This window comes from Phalangium opilio, unplaced genomic scaffold, assembly GCF_054372755.1.
Source record: "Phalangium opilio isolate 3A_F unplaced genomic scaffold, DU_Popi_V2 ptg000077l_1, whole genome shotgun sequence".
Taxonomy (NCBI): Eukaryota; Metazoa; Arthropoda; class Arachnida; order Opiliones; family Phalangiidae; genus Phalangium; species Phalangium opilio.
The window spans coordinates 11,513,319-11,538,933 of record NW_028324185.1 but is presented as its reverse complement, the minus strand read 5'-3'; the positions used below and the strand labels follow the sequence as shown (position 1 = coordinate 11,538,933).

Below are 25,615 nucleotides of genomic sequence, written 5' to 3'. Positions count from 1 at the left end.
ATAAATGTTTTATATTCTTATTAAGAATAAAACAAGAGGATAAAAAGGTCTGTCCTCTCGTAATTTTTTAAGCTTTTATCATGATTACTTTATACAACAGTAACAAGGAGTATAAACCCATTAGTGGAAGCAGTATTTTTTTTCCGAAACAATATCGCTTATGTTTATCCTCTCTAGACTTCGCTAAAAACGTATTACTCCTACGTAAAATATTAATAGACAGGCAAGGATTCATACCATTAAAGAAGGAGCGCAATATTATCCATATTTTCATTTCATATACAGAGAAAAGAAATTATTATGTTTCTGAGAGGAGCTTCCCATTTTTGTTGTTGTTTTGAAAACTATATCGCAATGCACGGGCCTTGATAGATATAGGAGGCAATGAATGAAATATATCACAATGCACGCGCCTTGATAGATATAGGAGGCAATGAATGAAATATATCACAATGCACGGGCCTTCATAGATATAGGAGGCAATGAAGGAAATATATCGCATGCACGGGCCTTGGTAGATATAGGAGGCAATGATAATCTCTCTCTTTGCACGAGAGGTTTATCTTTAATATTTAAATAAATATAATTATTTTTAATTATTTTAATCTTCAATAATTAACATTAATAATAGTTAAATCGTTTAAAATAAAGTTATACCTATTATCATCTCAAACTTTGCTAATATTGACGTTTAAAGTGAAGGGTACCCCTCTTGCCCGCTTTATTCAAATTTTGGGGTATATATACGATTCGTTTCCATTATAATAGTAAGGAAAAAGCGCAATTGCGAAAACCTTTGGTGGCGATCCCACCTTAGGGAGGCTAGACGTTTCTCGTAACCCTAGCTGATCGCCGCGTATATCCTAAAACCAAACGATGATAATGGAGTAGAAGCCAATGATACAGATTGGTGTCAATGTGGAATAGACGGAAGACCAGTGGATGGTGGTGTTAGAAGCCAGTGTAAGTGCAGACTGGTGTCAATGTGGGATTGACAAAGAACAGAAGATGGTGGTGATTGGAAGCCAGTATGTACAGACTGCTGTCCAAGTCGAATGGACGAAGACCAGAAGATGGTGGTGATTAGAAGCCAGTATGTACAGACTGGTGTCCGTGTGGGATGGACATAGACCAGAAGATGGTGGTGATTAGAAGCCAGTATGTACAGACTGGTGGCCGTGTGGGATGGACAAAGACCAGAAGATGGTGGTGTGAGAACTCAAGTAGAGGAGCCATTTCCGTGACTGTGAAAGCAGTTCGGAAATGGCGAACACGTTTGCTCCGATACGCAAACTGCGAACGCGGTCACGTGGGTGTAACAACGGACAGACAGACAGACAGACACACAGACAGACAGACAGACAGACACACAGACACGGCCGTTACAGAACCTCTCCTGGACTACGTCACACGGAGAGGTAAAAATATATCTCATACTCAGGAAAGGGTTCTCTAGTATGGCAACTAGGGAGTGGCTTCATGGAGCATAGAACTCAGAGAGGTATTTCGGGGTTGTACTATAGCTTCATTTTTGAGGAAAACGTTTCAGTGCGTGTCAGGATGGCCGAGTGGTCTAAGACGTCAGATTTAAGCTCTCATTCTCGTATGAGGGCGTGGGTTCGAACCCCACTTCTGGCAACGAATTGCTTCATTTAATATCATACTTAGGAAAGGGTTCTCTAGTTTGGCAACTAGGGAGGGACTTTATGGAGCATAGAACTTTGAGAGGCATTTCGAGGTTGTACTATAGCTTCATTTTAAAGGAAAACGATTCAGAGCGTGTCAGGATGGCTGAGTGGTCTAAGACGTCAGATTTAAGCTCTGATCCTCGTATGAGGGCGTGGGTTCGAACCACACTTTTGACCACGAATCGTTTCATTTTAATAACATATATCTCCTAGTTAGGAAAGTGTTCTCTAGTATAGCAAATAGGGAGTGGCTTCATGGAACATAGAACTCTGAGAGGTATTTCGGGGTTGTACTATAGCTTCGTTTTTAAGGAAAACGTTTCAGTGCGTGTCAGGATGGCCAAGTGTTCTATGACGTCAGATTTAAGCTCTCATTCTCGTATGAGGGCGTGGGTTCGAACCCCACTTCTGACAACGAATTGTTTCATTTTAATAACAAATATATCATACTCAGGCAAGGGTTCTCTAGTTTGGTAACTAGGGAGTGGCTTCATGGAGCATAGAACTCTGAGAGGTATTTCGAGGTTGTACTACAGCTTCATTTTCAAGGAAAACGACTCAAAGTGTGTCAGGATGGCCGAGTGGTCTAAGACGTCAGATTTAAGCTCTGATCCTCGTATGAGGGCGTGGGTTCGAACCACACTTTTGACCACGAATTGTTTTATTTTAATAACATATATCTCCTAGTCAGGAAAGGGTTCTCTAGTATGGCAACTAGGGAGTGGCTTCATGGAGCATAGAATTCTTAGAGGTATTTCGGGGTTGTACTATAGCTTCATTTTCAAGGAAAACGTTTAAGAGCGTGTCAGGATGGCCAAGTGGTCTAAGGCGTCAGATTTAACCTCTGATCCTCGTATGAGGGCGTGGGTTCGAACCCCACTTCTGACAACGAATTGTTTCATTTTAATAACATATATATCATACTCAGGCAAGGGTTCTCTAGTTTGGCAACTAGGGAGGGACTTTAGGGAGCATAGAACTTTGAGAGGTATTTCGGGGTTGTACTATAGCTTCATTTTCAAGGAAAACGATTCAGAGCGTGTCAGGATGGCCGAGTGGTCTAAGGCGTCAGATTTAAGCTCTGATCCTCGTATGAGGGCGTGGGTTCGAACCCCCCTTCTGACAACGAATTGTTTTATTTTAATAACATATATATCATACTCAGGCAAGGGTTCTCCAGTTTGGCAACTAGGGAGGGACTTTAAGGAGCATCGAACTTTGAGAGGTATTTCGGGGTTGTACTATATTTTCATTTTCAAGGAAAACGAGACAGAGCGTGTCAGGATGGCCGAGTGGTCTAAGGCTTCAGATTTAAGCTCTGATCCCCGTATGAGGGCGTGGGTTCGAACCACACTTTTGACCACGAATTGTTTCATTTTAATAACATATATCTCCTAGTTAGGAAAGGGTTCTCTAGTATAGCAAATAGGGAGTGGCTTCATGGAACATAGAACTCTGAGAGGTATTTCGGGGTTGTACTATAGCTTCATTTTCAAGGAAAACGTTAAAGAGCGTGTCAGGATGGCCAAGTGGTCTAAGGCGTCAGATTTAAGCTCTGATACTCGTATGAGGGCGTGGGTTCGAACCCCACTTCTGACAACGAATTGTTTCATTTTAATAACATATATATCATACTCAGGCAAGGGTTCTCTAGTTTGGCAACTAGGGAGGGACTTCATGGAGCATAGAACTCAGAGAGGTATTTCGGGGTTGTACTATAGCTTCTATTTAAGGAAAACGTTTCAGTGCGTGTCAGGATGGCCGAGTGGTCTAAGACGTCAGATTTAAGCTCAAATCCTCGTATGAGGGCGTGGGTTCGAACCACACTTTTGACCACGAATTGTTTTATTTTAATAACATATATCTCCTAGTCAGGAAAGGGTTCTCTAGTATGGCAACTAGGGAGTGGCTTCATGGAGCATAGAACTCTGAGAGGTATTTCGGGGTTGTACTATAGCTTCGTTTTCAAGGAAAACGTTCAAGAGCGTGTCAGGATGGCCGATTGGTCTAAGGCGTCAGATTTAAGCTCTGATCCTCGTATGAGGGCGTGGGTTCGAACCCCACTTCTTACAACGAATTGTTTTATTTTAATAACATATATATCATACTCAGGCAAGGGTTCGCCAGTTTGGCAACTAGGGAGGGACTTTAAGGAGCATCGAACTTTGAGAGGTATTTCGGGGTTGTACTATATTTTCATTTTCAAGGAAAACGAGACAGAGCGTGTCAGGATGGCCGAGTGGTCTAAGGCGTCAGATTTAAGCTCTGATCCCCGTATGAGGGCGTGGGTTCGAACCACACTTTTGACCACGAATTGTTTCATTTTAATAACATATATCTCCTAGTCAGGAAAGGGTTCTCTAGTATGGCAACTAGGGAGTGGCTTCATGGAGCATAGAACTCTGAGAGGTATTTCGGGGTTGTACTATAGCTTCATTTTCAAGGAAAACGTTTCAGAGCGTGTCAGGATGGCCGAGTGGTCTAAGGTGTCAGATTTAAGCTCTGATCCTCGTATGAGGGCGTGGGTTCGAACCCCACTTCTGACAACGAATTGTTTCATTTTAATATCATACTCAGGAAAAGGTTCTCTAGTTTGGCAACTGCGGAGGGACTTTATGGAGCATAGAACTTTGAGAGGTATTTCGGGGTTGTACTATAGCTTCATTTTCAAGGAAAACGTTTCAGTGCGTGTCAGGATGGCCGAGTGGTCTAAGGCGTCAGATTTCAGCTCTGATCCTCGTATGAGGGCGTGGGTTCGAACCCCACTTCTGACAACCAATTGTTTCATTTTAATAACATACATATCATACTCAGGAAAGGGTTCTCTAGTATGGCAACTAGGGAGTGGCTTCATGGAGCATAGAACTATGAGAGGTATTTCGGGGTTGTACTATAGCTTCATTTTCAAGGAAAACGTTTCATTGCGTGTCAGGATGGCCGAGTGGTCTAAGGCGTCAGATTTAAGCTCTGATCCTCGTATGAGGGCGTGGGTTCGAACCCCACTTCTGACAACGAATTGTTTCATTTAATATCATACTTAGGGAAGGGTTCTCTAGTTTGGCAACTAGGGAGGGACTTTATGGAGCATAGAACTTTGAGAGGTATTTCGGGGTTGTACTATAGCTTCATTTTCATGGAAAACGATTCAGAGCGTGTCAGGATGGCCGAGTGGTCTAAGACGTCAGATTTAAGCTCTGATCCTCGTATGAGGGCGTGGGTTCGAACCTCACTTCTGACAACGAATTGTTTCATTTTAATAACATATATCTCCTAGTTAGGAAAGGGTTCTCTAGTATAGCAAATAGGGAGTGGCTTCATGGAACATAGAACTCTGAGAGGTATTTCGGGGTTGTACTATAGCTTTATTTTCAAGGAAAACGTTCCAGAGAGTGTCAGGATGGCCGAGTGGTCTAAGGTGTCAGATTTAAGCTCTGATCCTCGTATGAGGGCGTGGGTTCGAACCCCACTTCTGACAACGAATTGTTTCATTTTAATATCATACTCAGGAAAAGGTTCTCTAGTTTGGCAACTACGGAGGGACTTTATGGAGCATAGAACTCTGAGAGGTATTTCGGGGTTGTACTACAGCTTCATTTTCAAGATAAACGACTCAAAGTGTGTCAGGATGGCCGAGTGGTCTAAGGCGTCAGATTTAAGCTCTGATCCCCGTATGAGGGCGTGGGTTCGAACCACACTTCTGACAACGAGTTATTTCATTTTAATAAAATATATCTCATACTCAGGAAAGGGTTCTCTAGTATGGCAACTAGGGAGTGGCTTCATGGACCATAGAACTCAGAGAGGTATTTCGGGGTTGTACTATAGCTTCTATTTAAGGAAAACATTTCAGTGCGTGTCAGGATGGCCGAGTGGTCTAAGACGTCAGATTTAAGCTCTGATCCTCGTATGAGGGCGTGGGTTCGAACCACACTTTTGACCACGAATTGTTTTATTTTAATAACATATATATCCTAGTCAGGAAAGGGTTCTCTAGTATGGCAACTAGGGAGTGGCTTCATGGAGCATAGAACTCAGAGAGGTATTTCGGGGTTGTACTATAGCTTCATTTTCAAGGAAAACGTTTAAGAGCGTGTCAGGATGGCCGAGTGGTCTAAGACGTCAGATTTAAGCTCTGATCCCCGTATGAGGGCGTGGGTTCGAACCACACTTTTGACAACGAGTTATTTCATTTTAATAAAATATATCTCATACTCAGGAAAGGGTTCTCTAGTATGGCAGCTAGGGAGTGGCTTCTTGGAGCATAGAACTCAGAGAGGTATTTCGGGGTTGTACTATAGCTTCTATTTAAGGAAAACGTTTCAGTGCGTGTCATGATGGCCAAGTGTTCTACGACGTCAGATTTAAGCTCTCATTCTCGTATGAGGGCGTGGGTTCGAGCCCCACTTCTGACAACGAATTGTTTCATTTTAATATCATACTCAGGAAAGGGTTCTTTAGTTTGGCAACTAGGGAGTGGCTTTATGGAGCATAGAACTCTGAGAGGTATTTCGGGGTTGTACTACAGCTTCATTTTCAAGGTAAACGAATCAGAGCGTGTCAGGATGGGCGAGTGGTCTAAGGCGTCAGATTTAAGCTCTGATCCCCGTATGAGGGCGTGGGTTCGAACCAAACTTCTGACAACGAGTTATTTCATTTTAAAATAATATATCTCATACCCAGGAAAGGGTTCTCTAGTATGGCAACTAGGGAGTGGCTTCATGGAGCATAGAACTCTGAGAGGTATTTCGGGGTTGTACTATAGCTTCGTTTTTAAGGAAAACGTTTCAGTGCGTGTCAGGATGGCCGAGTGGTCTATGACGTCAGATTTAAGCTCTCATTCTCGTATGAGGGCGTGGGTTCGAACCCCACTTCTAACAACGAATTGCTTCATTTAATATCATACTTAGGAAAGGGTTCTCTAGTTTGGCAACTAGGGAGGGACTTTATGGAGCATAGAAATTTGAGAGGCATTTCGGGGTTGTACTATAGCTTCATTTTAAAGGAAAACGATTCAGAGCGTGTCAGGATGGCTGAGTGGTCTAAGACGTCAGATTTAAGCTCTGATCCTCGTATGAGGGCGTGGGTTCGAACCACACTTTTGACCACGAATTGTTTCATTTTAATAACATATATCTCCTAGTTAGGAAAGGGTTCTCTAGTATAGCAACTAGGGAGTGGCTTCATGGAACATAGAACTCTGAGAGGTATCTCGGGGTTGTACTATAGCTTCATTTTCAAGGAAAACGTTTAAGAGCGTGTCAGGATGGCCAAGTGGTCTAAGGCGTCAGATTTAAGCTCTGATCCTCGTATGAGGGCGTGGGTTCGAACCCCACTTCTGACAACGAATTGTTTCATTTTAATAACATATATATCATACTCAGGCAAGGGTTCTCTAGTTTGTCAACTAGGGAGGGACTTTAGGGAGCATAGAACTTTGAGAGGTATTTCGGGGTTGTACTATAGCTTCATTTTCAAGGAAAACGATTCAGAGCGTGTCAGGATGGCCGAGTGGTCTAAGGCGTCAGATTTAAGCTCTGATCCTCGTATGAGGGCGTGGGTTCGAACCCCCCTTCTGACAACGAATTGTTTTATTTTAATAACATATATATCATACTCAGGCAAGGGTTCTCCAGTTTGGCAACTAGGGAGGGACTTAAGGAGCATCGAACTTTGAGAGGTATTTCGGGGTTGTACTATATTTTCATTTTCAAGGAAAACGAGACAGAGCGTGTCAGGATGGCCGAGTGGTCTAAGGCTTCAGATTTAAGCTCTGATCCCCGTATGAGGGCGTGGGTTCGAACCACACTTTTGACCACGAATTGTTTCATTTTAATAACATATATCTCCTAGTTAGGAAAGGGTTCTCTAGTATAGCAAATAGGGAGTGGCTTCATGGAACATAGAACTCTGAGAGGTATTTCGGGGTTGTACTATAGCTTCATTTTCAAGGAAAACGTTTAAGAGCGTGTCAGGATGGCCAAGTGGTCTAAGGCGTCAGATTTAAGCTCTGATCCTCGTATGAGGGCGTGGGTTCGAACCCCACTTCTGACAACGAATTGTTTCATTTTAATAACATATATATCATACTCAGGCAAGGGTTCTCTAGTTTGGCAACTAGGGAGGGACTTCATGGAGCATAGAACTCAGAGAGGTATTTCGGGGTTGTACTATAGCTTCTATTTAAGGAAAACGTATCAGTGCGTGTCAGGATGGCCGAGTGGTCTAAGACGTCAGATTTAAGCTCAAATCCTCGTATGAGGGCGTGGGTTCGAACCACACTTTTGACCACGAATTGTTTTATTTTAATAACATATATCTCCTAGTCAGGAAAGGGTTCTCTAGTATGGCAACTAGGGAGTGGCTTCATGGAGCATAGAACTCTGAGAGGTATTTCGGGGTTGTACTATAGCTTCGTTTTCAAGGAAAACGTTCAAGAGCGTGTCAGGATGGCCGATTGGTCTAAGGCGTCAGATTTAAGCTCTGATCCTCGTATGAGGGCGTGGGTTCGAACCCCACTTCTTACAACGAATTGTTTTATTTTAATAACATATATATCATACTCAGGCAAGGGTTCTCCAGTTTGGCAACTAGGGAGGGACTTTAAGGAGCATCGAACTTTGAGAGGTATTTCGGGGTTGTACTATATTTTCATTTTCAAGGAAAACGAGACAGAGCGTGTCAGGATGGCCGAGTGGTCTAAGGCGTCAGATTTAAGCTCTGATCCCCGTATGAGGGCGTGGGTTCGAACCACACTTTTGACCACGAATTGTTTCATTTTAATAACATATATCTCCTAGTCAGGAAAGGGTTCTCTAGTATGGCAACTAGGGAGTGGCTTCATGGAGCATAGAACTCTGAGAGGTATTTCGGGGTTGTACTATAGCTTCATTTTCAAGGAAAACGTTTCAGAGCGTGTCAGGATGGCCGAGTGGTCTAAGGTGTCAGATTTAAGCTCTGATCCTCGTATTAGGGCGTGGGTTCGAACCCCACTTCTGACAACGAATTGTTTCATTTTAATATCATACTCAGGAAAAGGTTCTCTAGTTTGGCAACTGCGGAGGGACTTTATGGAGCATAGAACTTTGAGAGGTATTTCGGGGTTGTACTATAGCTTGATTTTCAAGGAAAACGTTTCAGTGCGTGTCAGGATGGCCGAGTGGTCTAAGGCGTCAGATTTCAGCTCTGATCCTCGTATGAGGGCGTGGGTTCGAACCCCACTTCTGACAACCAATTGTTTCATTTTAATAACATACATATCATACTCAGGAAAGGGTTCTCTAGTATGGCAACTAGGGAGTGGCTTCATGGAGCATAGAACTATGAGAGGTATTTCGGGGTTGTACTATAGCTTCATTTTCAAGGAAAACGTTTCATTGCGTGTCAGGATGGCCGAGTGGTCTAAGGCGTTAGATTTAAGCTCTGATCCTCGTATGAGGGCGTGGGTTCGAACCCCACTTCTGACAACGAATTGTTTCATTTAATATCATACTTAGGGAAGGGTTCTCTAGTTTGGCAACTAGGGAGGGACTTTATGGAGCATAGAACTTTGAGAGGTATTTCGGGGTTGTACTATAGCTTCATTTTCAAGGAAAACGTTTCAGTGCGTGTCAGGATGGCCGAGTGGTCTAAGGCGTCAGATTTCAGCTCTGATCCTCGTATGAGGGCGTGGGTTCGAACCTCACTTCTGACAACGAATTGTTTCATTTTAATAACATATATCTCCTAGTTAGGAAAGGGTTCTCTAGTATAGCAAATAGGGAGTGGCTTCATGGAACATAGAACTCTGAGAGGTATTTCGGGGTTGTACTATAGCTTTATTTTCAAGGAAAACGTTCCAGAGAGTGTCAGGATGGCCGAGTGGTCTAAGGTGTCAGATTTAAGCTCTGATCCTCGTATGAGGGCGTGGGTTCGAACCCCACTTCTGACAACGAAGTGTTTCATTTTAATATCATACTCAGGAAAAGGTTCTCTAGTTTGGCAACTACGGAGGGACTTTATGGAGCATAGAACTCTGAGAGGTATTTCGGGGTTGTACTACAGCTTCATTTTCAAGGAAAACGACTCAAAGTGTGTCAGGATGGCCGCGTGGTCTAAGGCGTCAGATTTAAGCTCTGATCCCCGTATGAGGGCGTGGGTTCGAACCACACTTCTGACAACGAGTTATTTCATTTTAATAAAATATATCTCATACTCAGGAAAGGGTTCTCTAGTATGGCAACTAGGGAGTGGCTTCATGGAGCATAGAACTCAGAGAGGTATTTCGGGGTTGTACTATAGCTTCTATTTAAGGAAAACATTTCAGTGCGTGTCAGGATGGCCGAGTGGTCTAAGACGTCAGATTTAAGCTCTGATCCTCGTATGAGGGCGTGGGTTCGAACCACACTTTTGACCACGAATTGTTTTATTTTAATAACATATATATCCTAGTCAGGAAAGGGTTCTCTAGTATGGCAACTAGGGAGTGGCTTCATGGAGCATAGAACTCAGAGAGGTATTTCGGGGTTGTACTATAGCTTCATTTTCAAGGAAAACGTTTAAGAGCGTGTCAGGATGGCCGAGTGGTCTAAGACGTCAGATTTAAGCTCTGATCCCCGTATGAGGGCGTGGGTTCGAACCACACTTTTGACAACGAGTTATTTCATTTTAATAAAATATATCTCATACTCAGGAAAGGGTTCTCTAGTATGGCAACTAGGGAGTGGCTTCTTGGAGCATAGAACTCAGAGAGGTATTTCGGGGTTGTACTATAGCTTCTATTTAAGGAAAACGTTTCAGTGCGTGTCATGATGGCCAAGTGTTCTATGACGTCAGATTTAAGCTCTCATTCTCGTATGAGGGCGTGGGTTCGAGCCCCACTTCTGACAACGAATTGTTTCATTTTAATATCATACTCAGGAAAGGGTTCTTTAGTTTGGCAACTAGGGAGTGGCTTTATGGAGCATAGAACTCTGAGAGGTATTTCGGGGTTGTACTACAGCTTCATTTTCAAGGTAAACGAATCAGAGCGTGTCAGGATGGGCGAGTGGTCTAAGGCGTCAGATTTAAGCTCTGATCCCCGTATGAGGGCGTGGGTTCGAACCAAACTTCTGACAACGAGTTATTTCATTTTAAAATAATATATCTCATACTCAGGAAAGGGTTCTCTAGTATGGCAACTAGGGAGTGGCTTCATGGAGCATAGAACTCTGAGAGGTATTTCGGGGTTGTACTATAGCTTCGTTTTTAAGGAAAACGTTTCAGTGCGTGTCAGGATGGCCGAGTGGTCTATGACGTCAGATTTAAGCTCTCATTCTCGTATGAGGGCGTGGGTTCGAACCCCACTTCTAACAACGAATTGCTTCATTTAATATCATACTTAGGAAAGGGTTCTCTAGTTTGGCAACTAGGGAGGGACTTTATGGAGCATAGAACTTTGAGAGGCATTTCGGGGTTGTACTATAGCTTCATTTTAAAGGAAAACGATTCAGAGCGTGTCAGGATGGCTGAGTGGTCTAAGACGTCAGATTTAAGCTCTGATCCTCGTATGAGGGCGTGGGTTCGAACCACACTTTTGACCACGAATTGTTTCATTTTAATAACATATATCTCCTAGTTAGGAAAGGGTTCTCTAGTATAGCAAATAGGGAGTGGCTTCATGGAACATAGAACTCTGAGAGGTATTTCGGGGTTGTACTATAGCTTTATTTTCAAGGAAAACGTTCCAGAGAGTGTCAGGATGGCCGAGTGGTCTAAGGTGTCAGATTTAAGCTCTGATCCTCGTATGAGGGCGTGGGTTCGAACCCCACTTCTGACAACGAATTGTTTCATTTTAATATCATACTCAGGAAAAGGTTCTCTAGTTTGGCAACTACGGAGGGACTTTATGGAGCATAGAACTTTGAGAGGTATTTCGGGGTTGTACTATAGCTTAATTTTCAAGGAAAACGATTCAGAGCGTGTCAGGATGGCCAAGTGGTCTAAGGCGTCAGATTTAAGCCCTGATCCCCGTATGAGGGCGTGAGTTCGAACCACACTTCTGACAACGAGTTATTTCATTTTAATAAAATATATATCATACTCAGGAAAGGGTTCTCTAGTATGGCAACTAGGGAGTGGCTTCATGGAGCATAGAACTCTGAGAGGTATTTCGGGGTTGTACTATAGCTTCACTTTCAAGGAAAACGTTTCAGTGCGTGTCAGGATGGCCGAGTGGTCTAAGGCGTCAGATTTAAGCTCTGATCCCCGTATAAGGGCGTGGGTTCGAACCACACTTGTGACAACGAATTGTTTCATTTTAATAACATACATATCATACTCAGGAAAGGGTTCTCTAGTTTGGCAATTAGGGAGTGGCTTTATGGAGCATAGAACTCTGAGAGGTATTTTGGGGTTGTACTATAGCTTCATTTTTAAGGAAAGCGTTTCAGTGCGTGTCAGGATGGCCGAGTGGTCTAAGACGTCAGATTTAAGCTCTGATCCTCCTATGAGAGCGTGGGTTCGAACCACACTTTTGACCACGAATTGTTTTATTTTAATAACATAGATCTCATACTCAGGAAAGGGTTCTCTAGTATGGCAACTAGGGAGTGGCTTCATGGAGCATAGAACTCAGAGAGGTATTTCGGGGTTGTACTATAGCCTCATTTTCAAGGAAAACGTTTCAATGCGTGTCAGGATGGCCGAGTGGTCTAAGACGTCAGATTTAAGCTCTGATCCTCGTATGAGGGCGTGGGTTCGAAGCACACTTTTGACCACGAATTGTTTTATTTTAATAACATATATCTCCTAGTCAGGAAAGGGTTCTCTAGTATGGCAACTAGGGAGTGGCTTCATGGAGCATAGAACTCTGAGAGGTATTTCGGGGTTGTACTATAGCTTCGTTTTCAAGGAAAACGTTCCAGAGAGTGTCAGGATGGCCGAGTGGTCTAAGGTGTCAGATTTAAGTTCTGATCCTCGTATGAGGGCGTGGGTTCGAACCCCACTTCTGACAACGAATTGTTTCATTTTAATATCATGCTCAGGAAAAGGTTCTCTAGTTTGGCAACTACGGAGGGACTTTATGGAGCATAGAACTTTGAGAGGTATTTCGGGGTTGTTTTATAGCTTCATTTTCAAGGAAAACTATTCAGAGCGTGTCAGGATGGCCAAGTGGTCTAAGGCGTCAGATTTAAGCCCTGATCCCCGTATGAGGGCGTGGGTTCGAACCACACTTCTGACAACGAGTTATTTCATTTTAATAAAATATATCTCATACTCAGGAAAGGGTTCTCTAGTATGGCAACTAGGGAGTGGCTTCATGGAGCATATAACTCAGAGAGGTATTTCGGGGTTGTTTTATAGCTTCATTTTTGAGGAAAACGTTTCAGTGCGTGTCAGGATGGCCGAGTGGTCTAAGACGTCAGATTTAAGCTGTCATTCTCGTATGAGGGCGTGGGTTCGAACCCCACTTCTGGCAACGAATTGCTTCATTTAATATCATACTTAGGAAAGGGTTCTCTAGTTTGGCAACTAGGGAGGGACTTTATGGAGCATAGAACTTTGAGAGGCATTTCGGGGTTGTACTATAGCTTCATTTTAAAGTAAAACGATTCAGAGCGTGTCAGGATGGCTGAGTGGTCTAAGACGTCAGATTTAAGCTCTGATCCTCGTATGAGGGCGTGGGTTCGAACCACACTTTTGACCACGAATCGTTTCATTTTAATAACATATATCTCCTAGTTAGGAAAGGGTTCTCTAGTATAGCAAATAGGGAGTGGCTTCATGGAACATAGAACTCTGAGAGGTATTTCGGGGTTGTACTATAGCTTCGTTTTTAAGGAAAACGTTTCAGTGCGTGTCAGGATGGCCAAGTGTTCTATGACGTCAGATTTAAGCTCTCATTCTCGTATGAGGGCGTGGGTTCGAACCCCACTTCTGACAACGAATTGTTTCATTTTAATAACAAATATATCATACTCAGGCAAGGGTTCTCTAGTTTGGTAACTAGGGAGTGGCTTCATGGAGCATAGAACTCTGAGAGGTATTTCGAGGTTGTACTACAGCTTCATTTTCAAGGAAAACGGCTCAAAGTGTGTCAGGATGGCCGAGTGGTCTAAGACGTCAGATTTAAGCTCTGATCCTCGTATGAGGGCGTGGGTTCGAACCACACTTTTGACCACGAATTGTTTTATTTTAATAACATATATCTCCTAGTCAGGAAAGGGTTCTCTAGTATGGCAACTAGGGAGTGGCTTCATGGAGCATAGAATTCTGAGAGGTATTTCGGGGTTGTACTATAGCTTCATTTTCAAGGAAAACGTTTAAGAGCGTGTCAGGATGGCTAAGTGGTCTAAGGCGTCAGATTTAAGCTCTGATCCTCGTATGAGGGCGTGGGTTCGAACCCCACTTCTGACAACGAATTGTTTCATTTTAATAACATATATATCATACTCAGGCAAGGGTTCTCTAGTTTGGCAACTAGGGAGGGACTTTAGGGAGCATAGAACTTTGAGAGGTATTTCGGGGTTGTACTATAGCTTCATTTTCAAGGAAAACGATTCAGAGCGTGTCAGGATGGCCGAGTGGTCTAAGGCGTCAGATTTAAGCTCTGATCCTCGTATGAGGGCGTGGGTTCGAACCCCCCTTCTGACAACGAATTGTTTTATTTTAATAACATATATATCATACTCAGGCAAGGGTTCTCCAGTTTGGCAACTAGGGAGGGACTTTAAGGAGCATCGAACTTTGAGAGGTATTTCGGGGTTGTACTATATTTTCATTTTCAAGGAAAACGAGACAGAGCGTGTCAGGATGGCCGAGTGGTCTAAGGCTTCAGATTTAAGCTCTGATCCCCGTATGAGGGCGTGGGTTCGAACCACACTTTTGACCACGAATTGTTTCATTTTAATAACATATATCTCCTAGTTAGGAAAGGGTTCTCTAGTATAGCAAATAGGGAGTGGCTTCATGGAACATAGAACTCTGAGAGGTATTTCGGGGTTGTACTATAGCTTCATTTTCAAGGAAAACGTTTAAGAGCGTGTCAGGATGGCCAAGTGGTCTAAGGCGTCAGATTTAAGCTCTGATCCTCGTATGAGGGCGTGGGTTCGAACCCCACTTCTGACAACGAATTGTTTCATTTTAATAACATATATATCATACTCAGGCAAGGGTTCTCTAGTTTGGCAACTAGGGAGGGACTTCATGGAGCATAGAACTCAGAGAGGTATTTCGGGGTTGTACTATAGCTTCTATTTAAGGAAAACGTTTCAGTGCGTGTCAGGATGGCCGAGTGGTCTAAGACGTCAGATTTAAGCTCAAATCCTCGTATGAGGGCGTGGGTTCGAACCACACTTTTGACCACGAATTGTTTTATTTTAATAACATATATCTCCTAGTCAGGAAAGGGTTCTCTAGTATGGCAACTAGGGAGTGGCTTCATGGAGCATAGAACTCTGAGAGGTATTTCGGGGTTGTACTATAGCTTCGTTTTAAAGGAAAACGTTCAAGAGCGTGTCAGGATGGCCGATTGGTCTAAGGCGTCAGATTTAAGCTCTGATCCTCGTATGAGGGCGTGGGTTCGAACCCCACTTCTTACAACGAATCGTTTTATTTTAATAACATATATATCATACTCAGGCAAGGGTTCTCCAGTTTGGCAACTAGGGAGGGACTTTAAGGAGCATCGAACTTTGAGAGGTATTTCGGGGTTGTACTATATTTTCATTTTCAAGGAAAACGAGACAGAGCGTGTCAGGATGGCCGAGTGGTCTAAGGCTTCAGATTTAAGCTCTGATCCCCGTATGAGGGCGTGGGTTCGAACCACACTTTTGACCACGAATTGTTTCATTTTAATAACATATATCTCCTAGTTAGGAAAGGGTTCTCTAGTATAGCAAATAGGGAGTGGCTTCATGGAACATAGAACTCTGAGAGGTATTTCGGGGTTGTACTATAGCTTCATTTTCAAGGAAAACGTTTAAGAGCGTGTCAGGATGGCCAAGTGGTCTAAGGCGTCAGATTTAAGCTCTGATCCTCGTATGAGGGCGTGGGTTCGAACCCCACTTCTGACAACGAATTGTTTCATTTTAATAACATATATATCATACTCAGGCAAGGGTTCTCTAGTTTGGCAACTAGGGAGGGACTTCATGGAGCATAGAACTCAGAGAGGTATTTCGGGGTTGTACTATAGTTTCTATTTAAGGAAAACGTTTCAGTGCGTGTCAGGATGGCCGAGTGGTCTAAGACGTCAGATTTAAGCTCAAATCCTCGTATGAGGGCGTGGGTTCGAACCACACTTTTGACCACGAATTGTTTTATTTTAATAACATATATCTCCTAGTCAGGAAAGGGTTCTCTAGTATGGCAACTAGGGAGTGGCTTCATGGAGCATAGAACTCTGAGAGGTATTTCGGGGTTGTACTATAGCTTCGTTTTCAAGGAAAACGTTCAAGAGCGTGTCAGGATGGCCGATTGGTCTAAGGCGTCAGATTTAAGCTCTGATCCTCGTATGAGGGCGTGGGTTCGAACCCCACTTCCTACAACGAATTGTTTTATTTTAATAACATATATATCATACTCAGGCAAGGGTTCTCCAGTTTGGCAACTAGGGAGGGACTTTAAGGAGCATCGAACTTTGAGAGGTATTTCGGGGTTGTACTATATTTTCATTTTCAAGGAAAACGAGACAGAGCGTGTCAGGATGGCCGAGTGGTCTAAGGCGTCAGATTTAAGCTCTGATCCCCGTATGAGGGCGTGGGTTCGAACCACACTTTTGACCACGAATTGTTTCATTTTAATAACATATATCTCCTAGTCAGGAAAGGGTTCTCTAGTATGGCAACTAGGGAGTGGCTTCATGGAGCATAGAACTCTGAGAGGTATTTCGGGGTTGTACTATAGCTTCATTTTCAAGGAAAACGTTTCAGAGCGTGTCAGGATGGCCGAGTGGTCTAAGGTGTCAGATTTAAGCTCTGATCCTCGTATGAGGGCGTGGGTTCGAACCCCACTTCTGACAACGAATTGTTTCATTTAAATATCATACTCAGGAAAAGGTTCTCTAGTTTGGCAACTGCGGAGGGACTTTATGGAGCATAGAACTTTGAGAGGTATTTCGGGGTTGTACTATAGCTTCATTTTCAAGGAAAACGTTTCAGTGCGTGTCAGGATGGCCGAGTGGTCTAAGGCGTCAGATTTCAGCTCTGATCCTCGTATGAGGGCGTGGGTTCGAACCCCACTTCTGACAACCAATTGTTTCATTTTAATAACATACATATCATACTCAGGAAAGGGTTCTCTAGTATGGCAACTAGGGAGTGGCTTCATGGAGCATAGAACTATGAGAGGTATTTCGGGGTTGTACTATAGCTTCATTTTCAAGGAAAACGTTTCATTGCGTGTCAGGATGGCCGAGTGGTCTAAGGCGTCAGATTTAAGCTCTGATCCTCGTATGAGGGCGTGGGTTCGAACCCCACTTCTGACAACGAATTGTTTCATTTTAATAACATATATCTCCTAGTTAGGAAAGGGTTCTCTAGTATAGCAAATAGGGAGTGGCTTCATGGAACATAGAACTCTGAGAGGTATTTCGGGGTTGTACTATAGCTTTATTTTCAAGGAAAACGTTCCAGAGAGTGTCAGGATGGCCGAGTGGTCTAAGGCGTCAGATTTAAGCTCTGATCCCCGTATGAGGGCGTGGGTTCGAACCACACTTCTGACAACGAGTTATTTCATTTTAATAAAATATATCTCATACTCAGGAAAGGGTTCTCTAGTATGGCAACTAGGGAGTGGCTTCATGGAGCATAGAACTCAGAGAGGTATTTCGGGGTTGTACTATAGCTTCTATTTAAGGAAAACATTTCAGTGCGTGTCAGGATGGCCGAGTGGTCTAAGACGTCAGATTTAAGCTCTGATCCTCGTATGAGGGCGTGGGTTCGAACCACACTTTTGACAACGAGTTATTTCATTTTAATAAAATATATCTCATACTCAGGAAAGGGTTCTCTAGTATGGCAACTAGGGAGTGGCTTCTTGGAGCATAGAACTCAGAGAGGTATTTCGGGGTTGTACTATAGCTTCTATTTAAGGAAAACGTTTCAGTGCGTGTCATGATGGCCAAGTGTTCTATGACGTCAGATTTAAGCTCTCATTCTCGTATGAGGGCGTGGGTTCGAGCCCCACTTCTGACAACGAATTGTTTCATTTTAATATCATACTCAGGAAAGGGTTCTCTAGTTTGGCAACTAGGGAGTGGCTTTATGGAGCATAGAACTCTGAGAGGTATTTCGGGGTTGTACTATAGCTTCATTTTCAAGGAAAACGTTTCAGAGCGTGTCAGGATGGCCGAGTGGTCTAAGGTGTCAGATTTAAGCTCTGATCCTCGTATGAGGGCGTGGGTTCGAACCCCACTTCTGACAACGAATTGTTTCATTTAAATATCATACTCAGGAAAAGGTTCTCTAGTTTGGCAACTGCGGAGGGACTTTATGGAGCATAGAACTTTGAGAGGTATTTCGGGGTTGTACTACAGCTTCATTTTCAAGGTAAACGAATCAGAGCGTGTCAGGATGGGCGAGTGGTCTAAGGCGTCAGATTTAAGCTCTGATCCCCGTATGAGGGCGTGGGTTCGAACCAAACTTCTGACAACGAGTTATTTCATTTTAAAATAATATATCTCATACTCAGGAAAGGGTTCTCTAGTATGGCAACTAGGGAGTGGCTTCATGGAGCATAGAACTCTGAGAGGTATTTCGGGGTTGTACTATAGCTTCATTTTCAAGGAAAACGATTCAGAGCGTGTCAGGATGGCCAAGTGGTCTAAGGCGTCAGATTTAAGCCCTGATCCCCGTATGAGGGCGTGAGTTCGAACCACACTTCTGACAACGAGTTATTTCATTTTAATAAAATATATATCATACTCAGGAAAGGGTTCTCTAGTATGGCAACTAGGGAGTGGCTTCATGGAGCATAGAACTCTGAGAGGTATTTCGGGGTTGTACTATAGCTTCATTTTTAAGGAAAACGTTTCAGTGCGTGTCAGGATGGCCGAGTGGTCTAAGACGTCAGATTTAAGCTCTGATCCTCCTATGAGAGCGTGGGTTCGAACCACACTTTTGACCACGAATTGTTTTATTTTAATAACATAGATCTCATACTCAGGAAAGGGTTCTCTAGTATGGCAACTAGGGAGTGGCTTCATGGAGCATAGAACTCAGAGAGGTATTTCGGGGTTGTACTATAGCCTCATTTTCAAGGAAAACGTTTCAATGCGTGTCAGGATGGCCGAGTGGTCTAAGACGTCAGATTTAAGCTCTGATCCTCGTATGAGGGCGTGGGTTCGAAGCACACTTTTGACCACGAATTGTTTTATTTTAATAACATATATCTCCTAGTCAGGAAAGGGTTCTCTAGTATGGCAACTAGGGAGTGGCTTCATGGAGCATAGAACTCTGAGAGGTATTTCGGGGTTGTACTATAGCTTCGTTTTTAAGGAAAACGTTTCAGTGCGTGTCAGGATGGCCGAGTGGTCTATGACGTCAGATTTAAGCTCTCATTCTCGTATGAGGGCGTGGGTTCGAACCCCACTTCTAACAACGAATTGCTTCATTTAATATCATACTTAGGAAAGGGTTCTCTAGTTTGGCAACTAGGGAGGGACTTTATGGAGCATAGAACTTTGAGAGGCATTTCGGGGTTGTACTATAGCTTCATTTTAAAGGAAAACGATTCAGAGCTTGTCAGGATGGCTGAGTGGTCTAAGACGTCAGATTTAAGCTCTGATCCTCGTATGAGGGCGTGGGTTCGAACCACACTTTTGACCACGAATTGTTTCATTTTAATAACATATATCTCCTAGTTAGGAAAGGGTTCTCTAGTATAGCAAATAGGGAGTGGGTTCATGGAACATAGAACTCTGAGAGGTATTTCGGGGTTGTACTATAGCTTTATTTTCAAGGAAAACGTTCCAGAGAGTGTCAGGATGGCCGAGTGGTCTAAGGTGTCAGATTTAAGCTCTGATCCTCGTATGAGGGCGTGGGTTCGAACCCCACTTCTGACAACGAATTGTTTCATTTTAATATCATACTCAGGAAAAGGTTCTCTAGTTTGGCAACTACGGAGGGACTTTATGGAGCATAGAACTTTGAGAGGTATTTCGGGGTTGTACTATAGCTTCATTTTCAAGGAAAACGATTCAGAGCGTGTCAGGATGGCCAAGTGGTCTAAGGCGTCAGATTTAAGCCCTGATCCCCGTATGAGGGCGTGAGTTCGAACCACACTTCTGACAACGAGTTATTTCATTTTAATAAAATATATATCATACTCAGGAAAGGGTTCTCTAGTATGGCAACTAGGGAGTGGCTTCATGGAGCATAGAACTCTGAGAGGTATTTCGGGGTTGTACTATAGCTTCACTTTCAAGGAAAACGTTTCAGTGCGTGTCAGGATGGCCGAGTGGTCTAAGGCGTCAGATTTAAGCTCTGATCCCCGTATAAGGGCGTGGGTTCGAACCACACTTGTGACAACGAATTGTTTCATTTTAATAACATACATATCATACTCAGGAAAGGGTTCTCTAGTTTGGCAATTAGGGAGTGGCTTTATGGAGCATAGAACTTTGAGAGGTATTTCGGGGTTGTACTATAGCTTCATTTTAAAGGAAAACGTTTCAGTGCGTGTCAGGATGGCCAAGTGGTCTAAGGCGTCAGATTTAAGCTCTGATCCTCGTATGAGGGCGTGTGTTCGAACCCCACTTTTGACCACGAATTGTTTTATTTTAATAACATAGATCTCATACTCAGGAAAGGGTTCTCTAGTATGGCAACTAGGGAGTGGCTTCATGGAGCGTAGAACTCAGAGAGGTATTTCGGGGTTGTACTATAGCTTCCTTTTCAAGGAAAACGTTTAAGAGCGTGTCAGGATGGCCAAGTGGTCTAAGGCGTCAGATTTAAGCTCTGATCCTCGTATGAGGGCGTGGGTTCGAACCCCACTTCTGACAACGATTTGTTTCATTTTAATATCATACTCAGGAAAGGGTTCTCTAGTTTGGCAACTAGGGAGGGACTTTAGGGAGCATCGAACTTTGAGAGGTATTTCGGGGTTGTACTATAGCTTCATTTTCAAGGAAAACGTTTAAGAGCGTGTCAGGTTGGCCAAGTGTCCTAAGGCGTCAGATTTAAGCTCTGATCCTCGTATGAGGGCGTGGGTTCGAACCCCACTTCTGACAACGAATTGTTTCATTTTAATAACATATATATCATAGTCAGGCAAGGGTTCTCTAGTTTGGCAACTAGGGAGTGGCTTTATGGAGCATAGAACTCTGAGAGGTATTTCGGGGTTGTACTACAGCTTCATTTTCAAGGAAAACGACTCAAAGCGTGTCAGGATGGCCGAGTGGTCTTAGGCGTCAGATTGAAGCTCTGATCCCCATATGAGGGCGTGGGTTCGAACCACACTTCTGACAACGAGTTATTTCGTTTTAGTAAAATATATCTCATACTCAGGAAAGGGTTCTCTAGTATGGCAACTAGGGAGTGGCTTCATGGAGCATAGAACTCAGAGAGGTATTTCGGGGTTGTACTATAGCTTCATTTTTAAGGAAAACGTTTCAGTGCGTGTCAGGATGGCCGAGTGGTCTATGTAGTCAGATTTAAGCTCTGATCCTCGTATGAGGGCGTGGGTTCGAACCTCACTTTTGACCACGGATTGTTTTATTTTAATAACATATATCTCCTAGTCAGGAAAGGGTTCTCCAGTTTGGCAACTAGGGAGGGACTTTATGGAGCATCGAACTTTGAGAGGTATTTCGGGGTTGTACTATAGCTTCATTTTCAAGGAAAACGAGACCGAGCGTGTCAGGATGGCCGAGTGGTCTTAGGCGTCAGATTGAAGCTCTGATCCCCATATGAGGGCGTGGGTTCGAACCACACTTCTGACAACGAGTTATTTCGTTTTAGTAAAATATATCTCATACTCAGGAAAGGGTTCTCTAGTATGGCAACTAGGGAGTGGCTTCATGGAGCATAGAACTCAGAGAGGTATTTCGGGGTTGTACTATAGCTTCATTTTTAAGGAAAACGTTTCAGTGCGTGTCAGGATGGCCGAGTGGTCTAAGGCGTCAGATTTAAGCTCTGTTCCCCGTATGAGGGCGTGGGTTCGAACCACACTTTTGACCACGAATTGTTTCATTTTAATAACATATATATCATACCCAGGCAAGGGTTCTCTAGTTTGGCAACTAGGGAGTGGCTTTATGGAGCATAGAACTCTGAGAGGTATTTCGGGGTTGTTCTACAGCTTCATTTTCAAGAAAAACGACTCAAAGCGTGTCAGGATGGCCGAGTGGTCTAAGGCGTCAGATTTAAGCTCTGATCCCCGTATGAGGGCGTAGGTTCGAACCAAACTTCTGACAACGAGTTATTTCATTTTAAAACAATATATCTCATACTCAGGAAAGGGTTCTCTAGTATGGCAACTAGGGAGTGGCTTCATGGAGCATAGAACTCTGAGAGGTATTTCGGGGTTGTTCTACAGCTTCATTTTCAAGGAAAACGACTCAAAGCGTGTCAGGATGGCCGAGTGGTCTTAGGCGTCAGATTTAAGCTCTGATCCCCGTATGAGGGCGTAGGTTCGAACCAAACTTCTGACAACGAGTAATTTCATTTTAGTAAAATATATCTCATACTCAGGAAAGGGTTCTCTAGTATGGCAACTAGGGAGTGGCTTCATGGAGCATAGAACTCTGAGAGGTATTTCGGGGTTGTACTATAGCTTCGTTTTTAAGGAAAACGTTTCAGTGCGTGTCAGGATGGCCGAGTGGTCTATGACGTCAGATTTAAGCTCTCATTCTCGTATGAGTGCGTGGGTTCGAACCCCACTTCTGACCACGAATTGATTTTACCTCTCCGAGTGACGTATGTCACGGAGAGGTTCTGTAACGATCGTGTGTGTCTGTCTGTGTGTGTGTCTGTGTGTGTGCGTCTGCATACGATTGACAAGTGGGGATTCTGACAATCTTTTCACCCACATAGTGGGGACCCGACTTACATGTGGGGACATTTTAAAGTCCTCACATGTAAGTAATTAGATAAATGATATAATTAGACTAATTAGAGCCCAAATTAATTTTTTAAAAAAAGTCCCCTCTTGTAAGGTACTTGGTCTTTTCACATTACAAGTGGGGACCATGGAAATTAACACATATCCGAGAGATGTCGCCAGAGGTTTTCACACACCCGGGTACCCAGTTGTACGAAATGAGGACCATATGGTCTCTTCGGCGTACATGTGGGGGCTCAAAAATGGGTTTTCATTACAATAAGCACAGATAGATGTCGCTACTTTAGAAATAGAAAATATACATTATTCAGCTATAACAATATAAAATCTTGTATCTCACAGACCGAACGGTGATTTTTTCATAATTTAATTACACTTGACGTACGAAAACTACTTTTCCTAATTCTTTAGGCGTCATTAAATTAACTTCGTTTAAAACATTAACTCGATTTAAAAAACTGTATGTCCCCAGATGTACATTAAAAAGATGGCCAAGTTCCCCACATTTTAAAATGGGACCAACGTTACATATAATGTAAATTTCATCATAATTATCAATATTTTCATTAAAAAAAGTGAATTAAAATGAATTTTGAAAACATGTATTTTAACGACCCCACTTGTCCGTTGAAATGACAGCGAAGGTCCCCACTTGTAAAATTTTCGAGTTTAAAAAAATATCTTCAAATATTTGAAGGAACCGTAAAGATCCTATTTCTAAAATTTCATCATAATAATCTATGTTTTAATTACAAAAGTGTAATATACATGTAATTAGAAAATGTGTGTATAAAAGACCCCACTTGTCTGTTGAAATGACAGCCAAGGTCCCCACTTGTAAATTTATCAAGTGTGAAAAATTATCTTGAAATGCTTGATGGAACCATATAGGCTTTGACACTAATTCAAAATCTAAAAATTTATACACAAATGTCCCCAGATATAAGGTAGGAAGACGGTTTAGGTCCCCACTTGTAAACCTGAAATTAGCTCAAAACTTAAGTGTTAAGCTAGAAATAGGACTGATTACATAAATTTCATTCTGATAATCAATATTTTAACTATAAAATTATAATATACATGAAATTTGAAAATGTGTGTTTAAAAGACCCCACTTGTCAGTTGAAATGACAGCCAAGGTCCCCACTTGTAAATTTATCAAGTGTGAAAAATGAAATTGAAATACTTGATGGAACCATATAGGCTTTGACACTAATTCAAAATCTAATAATTTATACACAAATGTCCCCAGATATAAGGTAGGAAGACGGTTTAGGTCCCCACTTGTAAACCTGAAATTAGCTCAAAACTTAAGTGTTAAGCTAGAAATAGGACTGATTACTTAAATTTCATTCTGATAATCAATATTTTAACTATGAAATTATAATATACATGAAATTAGATAAATTGTGTTTAATAGACCCCACTTGTCAGTTGAAATACCTAAAACAATCGTATAGGGTTTGACACAAATTCAAAATCTAAGCGTTTGTTAAGAATTCTCCCCAAATATATGGGGAGGAACTCATAGATTTCATCTGCTTGGAATCTTAAACAGCCGTGTTCCGGGTCTTTCTGCGTCAATTAATGGGGGCAGGTGTAGAAGTCGACACTCGTGACGTCATGCATAATGAATATTGACATTAACCTGATATTGACATAGTTAGAATCCTGCTCTGAGATTCCCGTGACCTATTAGCACCGAACCCTAATGTAAACAAATTCACTTTGCGTTTGCTGAACGAGTAAACCTTGGGTTTGATATAATTTTTAAGTTTTAATTTATGGAGTTTAAGTTGAGGTTCGTCTTAAGTCAATGCCTAACTTTTTCTTTAAGCTCCATTTTCACCATTCTTAATATTTTTATTTTTTTGTTTTAATGGCTAAACATTTGTTGATAACAGAAGAAGTTTTTTGTGTAAGAGTATGAGTTATTAAGCCTTTGCGAGAGGAGGATTTATTTTGTTGTTTGATAGATTAGATTCATTTTTCCTGTGGTTTTATTGATTTGAATGGCGAGGAAGGTTTTTTGTAATTAAAGTTTTAAACCGTTCGATGGCAACTTATTATGATTATTCGATATATACTCTGATCCAGCATTGGTTTTCAGCACTAGCCAAACTAGGTCTCTATGTAACGACGAACAAATATTTTTTTCAGTATAAATAGTTTTCACACATGGAGAATTCATACCATTTACACCAGGAGACCGGGCTATCTGGCGGGAAAAAACCCGTCTGCTTTTGTCCTCCAGATAGTCCGTCTTAATTGTGTAAATGGTATGAATCCTCCATGTGTGAAAAACTATCTATACAGAATATCGCGTTTTAAAATCCTAAATATCAGTATTGCTTTCTTCTGTTGGCAGTACGCAAAAACCTACCTCACATAGAGACCTAGCATTGCGCGTACTGACAACCGAAGCTGGAACAGTGTATATATCATATATCGCATCAGCTGCCGTCGGAGATAAGGAGTAGAGCGAGGGGTCGGACGTTTTGGATAAAATGTACGGGATTTTGAAATACAATTTGATTACTTCGGGTATCGTTTGATTTAGTCGGATTTTGATTCATTTCAAGATTCGATAAAATCCCACGGATTTTGCTAGATTTTCCCCGTGATTTCCACGGATTTTGAGATATTTCCTGTGATTTCCATGGATTCTGAGACTTTTTCTTGGATTTCGTGAATTTTGTAATGGACTTCGCGAATTCTTTACTGATTTTGTGATTTATTTACTAATTTTTTCATTCTGTTATTTCGTTACCGATTTTGTGATTTCGTTATTTCGATACTGATTTTGTGATTTCGTTATTTCGTTACTGATTTTGTGATTTCGTTATTTCGTTACTGATTTCGGTTTTCTTGTGAGATTTCGAAATCAGCGAAATAAGTTTGAATTGTTG

General features: G+C 42.3%; 22 non-coding genes across 22 annotated transcripts; all 22 read left to right on the top strand.

The window, feature by feature from the left end:
* Positions 1 to 2,492: 2,492 nt before the first annotated feature.
* TRNAL-UAA (transfer RNA leucine (anticodon UAA)) lies at positions 2,493 to 2,576 on the top strand. The gene has a single exon. It is a non-coding gene; the product is annotated as a tRNA-Leu (tRNA).
* Positions 2,577 to 2,729: 153 nt separating this feature from the next.
* On the top strand, positions 2,730 to 2,813 carry TRNAL-UAA (transfer RNA leucine (anticodon UAA)). The gene has a single exon. It is a non-coding gene; the product is annotated as a tRNA-Leu (tRNA).
* A 390-nt stretch (positions 2,814 to 3,203) lies between these two features.
* Positions 3,204 to 3,287, top strand: TRNAL-UAA (transfer RNA leucine (anticodon UAA)). Its single transcript has one exon. It is a non-coding gene; the product is annotated as a tRNA-Leu (tRNA).
* Positions 3,288 to 4,150: 863 nt separating this feature from the next.
* Positions 4,151 to 4,234, top strand: TRNAL-UAA (transfer RNA leucine (anticodon UAA)). Its single transcript has one exon. It is a non-coding gene; the product is annotated as a tRNA-Leu (tRNA).
* A 381-nt stretch (positions 4,235 to 4,615) lies between these two features.
* TRNAL-UAA (transfer RNA leucine (anticodon UAA)) lies at positions 4,616 to 4,699 on the top strand. Its single transcript has one exon. It is a non-coding gene; the product is annotated as a tRNA-Leu (tRNA).
* A 380-nt stretch (positions 4,700 to 5,079) lies between these two features.
* On the top strand, positions 5,080 to 5,163 carry TRNAL-UAA (transfer RNA leucine (anticodon UAA)). Its single transcript has one exon. It is a non-coding gene; the product is annotated as a tRNA-Leu (tRNA).
* Positions 5,164 to 6,945: 1,782 nt separating this feature from the next.
* Positions 6,946 to 7,029, top strand: TRNAL-UAA (transfer RNA leucine (anticodon UAA)). Its single transcript has one exon. It is a non-coding gene; the product is annotated as a tRNA-Leu (tRNA).
* Positions 7,030 to 7,182: 153 nt separating this feature from the next.
* TRNAL-UAA (transfer RNA leucine (anticodon UAA)) lies at positions 7,183 to 7,266 on the top strand. Its single transcript has one exon. It is a non-coding gene; the product is annotated as a tRNA-Leu (tRNA).
* Positions 7,267 to 7,655: 389 nt separating this feature from the next.
* Positions 7,656 to 7,739, top strand: TRNAL-UAA (transfer RNA leucine (anticodon UAA)). Its single transcript has one exon. It is a non-coding gene; the product is annotated as a tRNA-Leu (tRNA).
* Positions 7,740 to 9,067: 1,328 nt separating this feature from the next.
* TRNAL-UAA (transfer RNA leucine (anticodon UAA)) lies at positions 9,068 to 9,151 on the top strand. The gene has a single exon. It is a non-coding gene; the product is annotated as a tRNA-Leu (tRNA).
* Positions 9,152 to 9,531: 380 nt separating this feature from the next.
* On the top strand, positions 9,532 to 9,615 carry TRNAL-UAA (transfer RNA leucine (anticodon UAA)). Its single transcript has one exon. It is a non-coding gene; the product is annotated as a tRNA-Leu (tRNA).
* Positions 9,616 to 11,397: 1,782 nt separating this feature from the next.
* Positions 11,398 to 11,481, top strand: TRNAL-UAA (transfer RNA leucine (anticodon UAA)). Its single transcript has one exon. It is a non-coding gene; the product is annotated as a tRNA-Leu (tRNA).
* Positions 11,482 to 12,573: 1,092 nt separating this feature from the next.
* Positions 12,574 to 12,657, top strand: TRNAL-UAA (transfer RNA leucine (anticodon UAA)). Its single transcript has one exon. It is a non-coding gene; the product is annotated as a tRNA-Leu (tRNA).
* Positions 12,658 to 13,976: 1,319 nt separating this feature from the next.
* TRNAL-UAA (transfer RNA leucine (anticodon UAA)) lies at positions 13,977 to 14,060 on the top strand. Its single transcript has one exon. It is a non-coding gene; the product is annotated as a tRNA-Leu (tRNA).
* Positions 14,061 to 14,213: 153 nt separating this feature from the next.
* On the top strand, positions 14,214 to 14,297 carry TRNAL-UAA (transfer RNA leucine (anticodon UAA)). The gene has a single exon. It is a non-coding gene; the product is annotated as a tRNA-Leu (tRNA).
* Positions 14,298 to 14,687: 390 nt separating this feature from the next.
* TRNAL-UAA (transfer RNA leucine (anticodon UAA)) lies at positions 14,688 to 14,771 on the top strand. The gene has a single exon. It is a non-coding gene; the product is annotated as a tRNA-Leu (tRNA).
* An 863-nt stretch (positions 14,772 to 15,634) lies between these two features.
* TRNAL-UAA (transfer RNA leucine (anticodon UAA)) lies at positions 15,635 to 15,718 on the top strand. Its single transcript has one exon. It is a non-coding gene; the product is annotated as a tRNA-Leu (tRNA).
* Positions 15,719 to 16,581: 863 nt separating this feature from the next.
* On the top strand, positions 16,582 to 16,665 carry TRNAL-UAA (transfer RNA leucine (anticodon UAA)). The gene has a single exon. It is a non-coding gene; the product is annotated as a tRNA-Leu (tRNA).
* A 381-nt stretch (positions 16,666 to 17,046) lies between these two features.
* TRNAL-UAA (transfer RNA leucine (anticodon UAA)) lies at positions 17,047 to 17,130 on the top strand. Its single transcript has one exon. It is a non-coding gene; the product is annotated as a tRNA-Leu (tRNA).
* An 853-nt stretch (positions 17,131 to 17,983) lies between these two features.
* TRNAL-UAA (transfer RNA leucine (anticodon UAA)) lies at positions 17,984 to 18,067 on the top strand. Its single transcript has one exon. It is a non-coding gene; the product is annotated as a tRNA-Leu (tRNA).
* A 1,556-nt stretch (positions 18,068 to 19,623) lies between these two features.
* Positions 19,624 to 19,707, top strand: TRNAL-UAA (transfer RNA leucine (anticodon UAA)). Its single transcript has one exon. It is a non-coding gene; the product is annotated as a tRNA-Leu (tRNA).
* Positions 19,708 to 20,562: 855 nt separating this feature from the next.
* On the top strand, positions 20,563 to 20,646 carry TRNAL-UAA (transfer RNA leucine (anticodon UAA)). Its single transcript has one exon. It is a non-coding gene; the product is annotated as a tRNA-Leu (tRNA).
* The last annotated feature ends 4,969 nt before the right edge of the window (positions 20,647 to 25,615 follow it).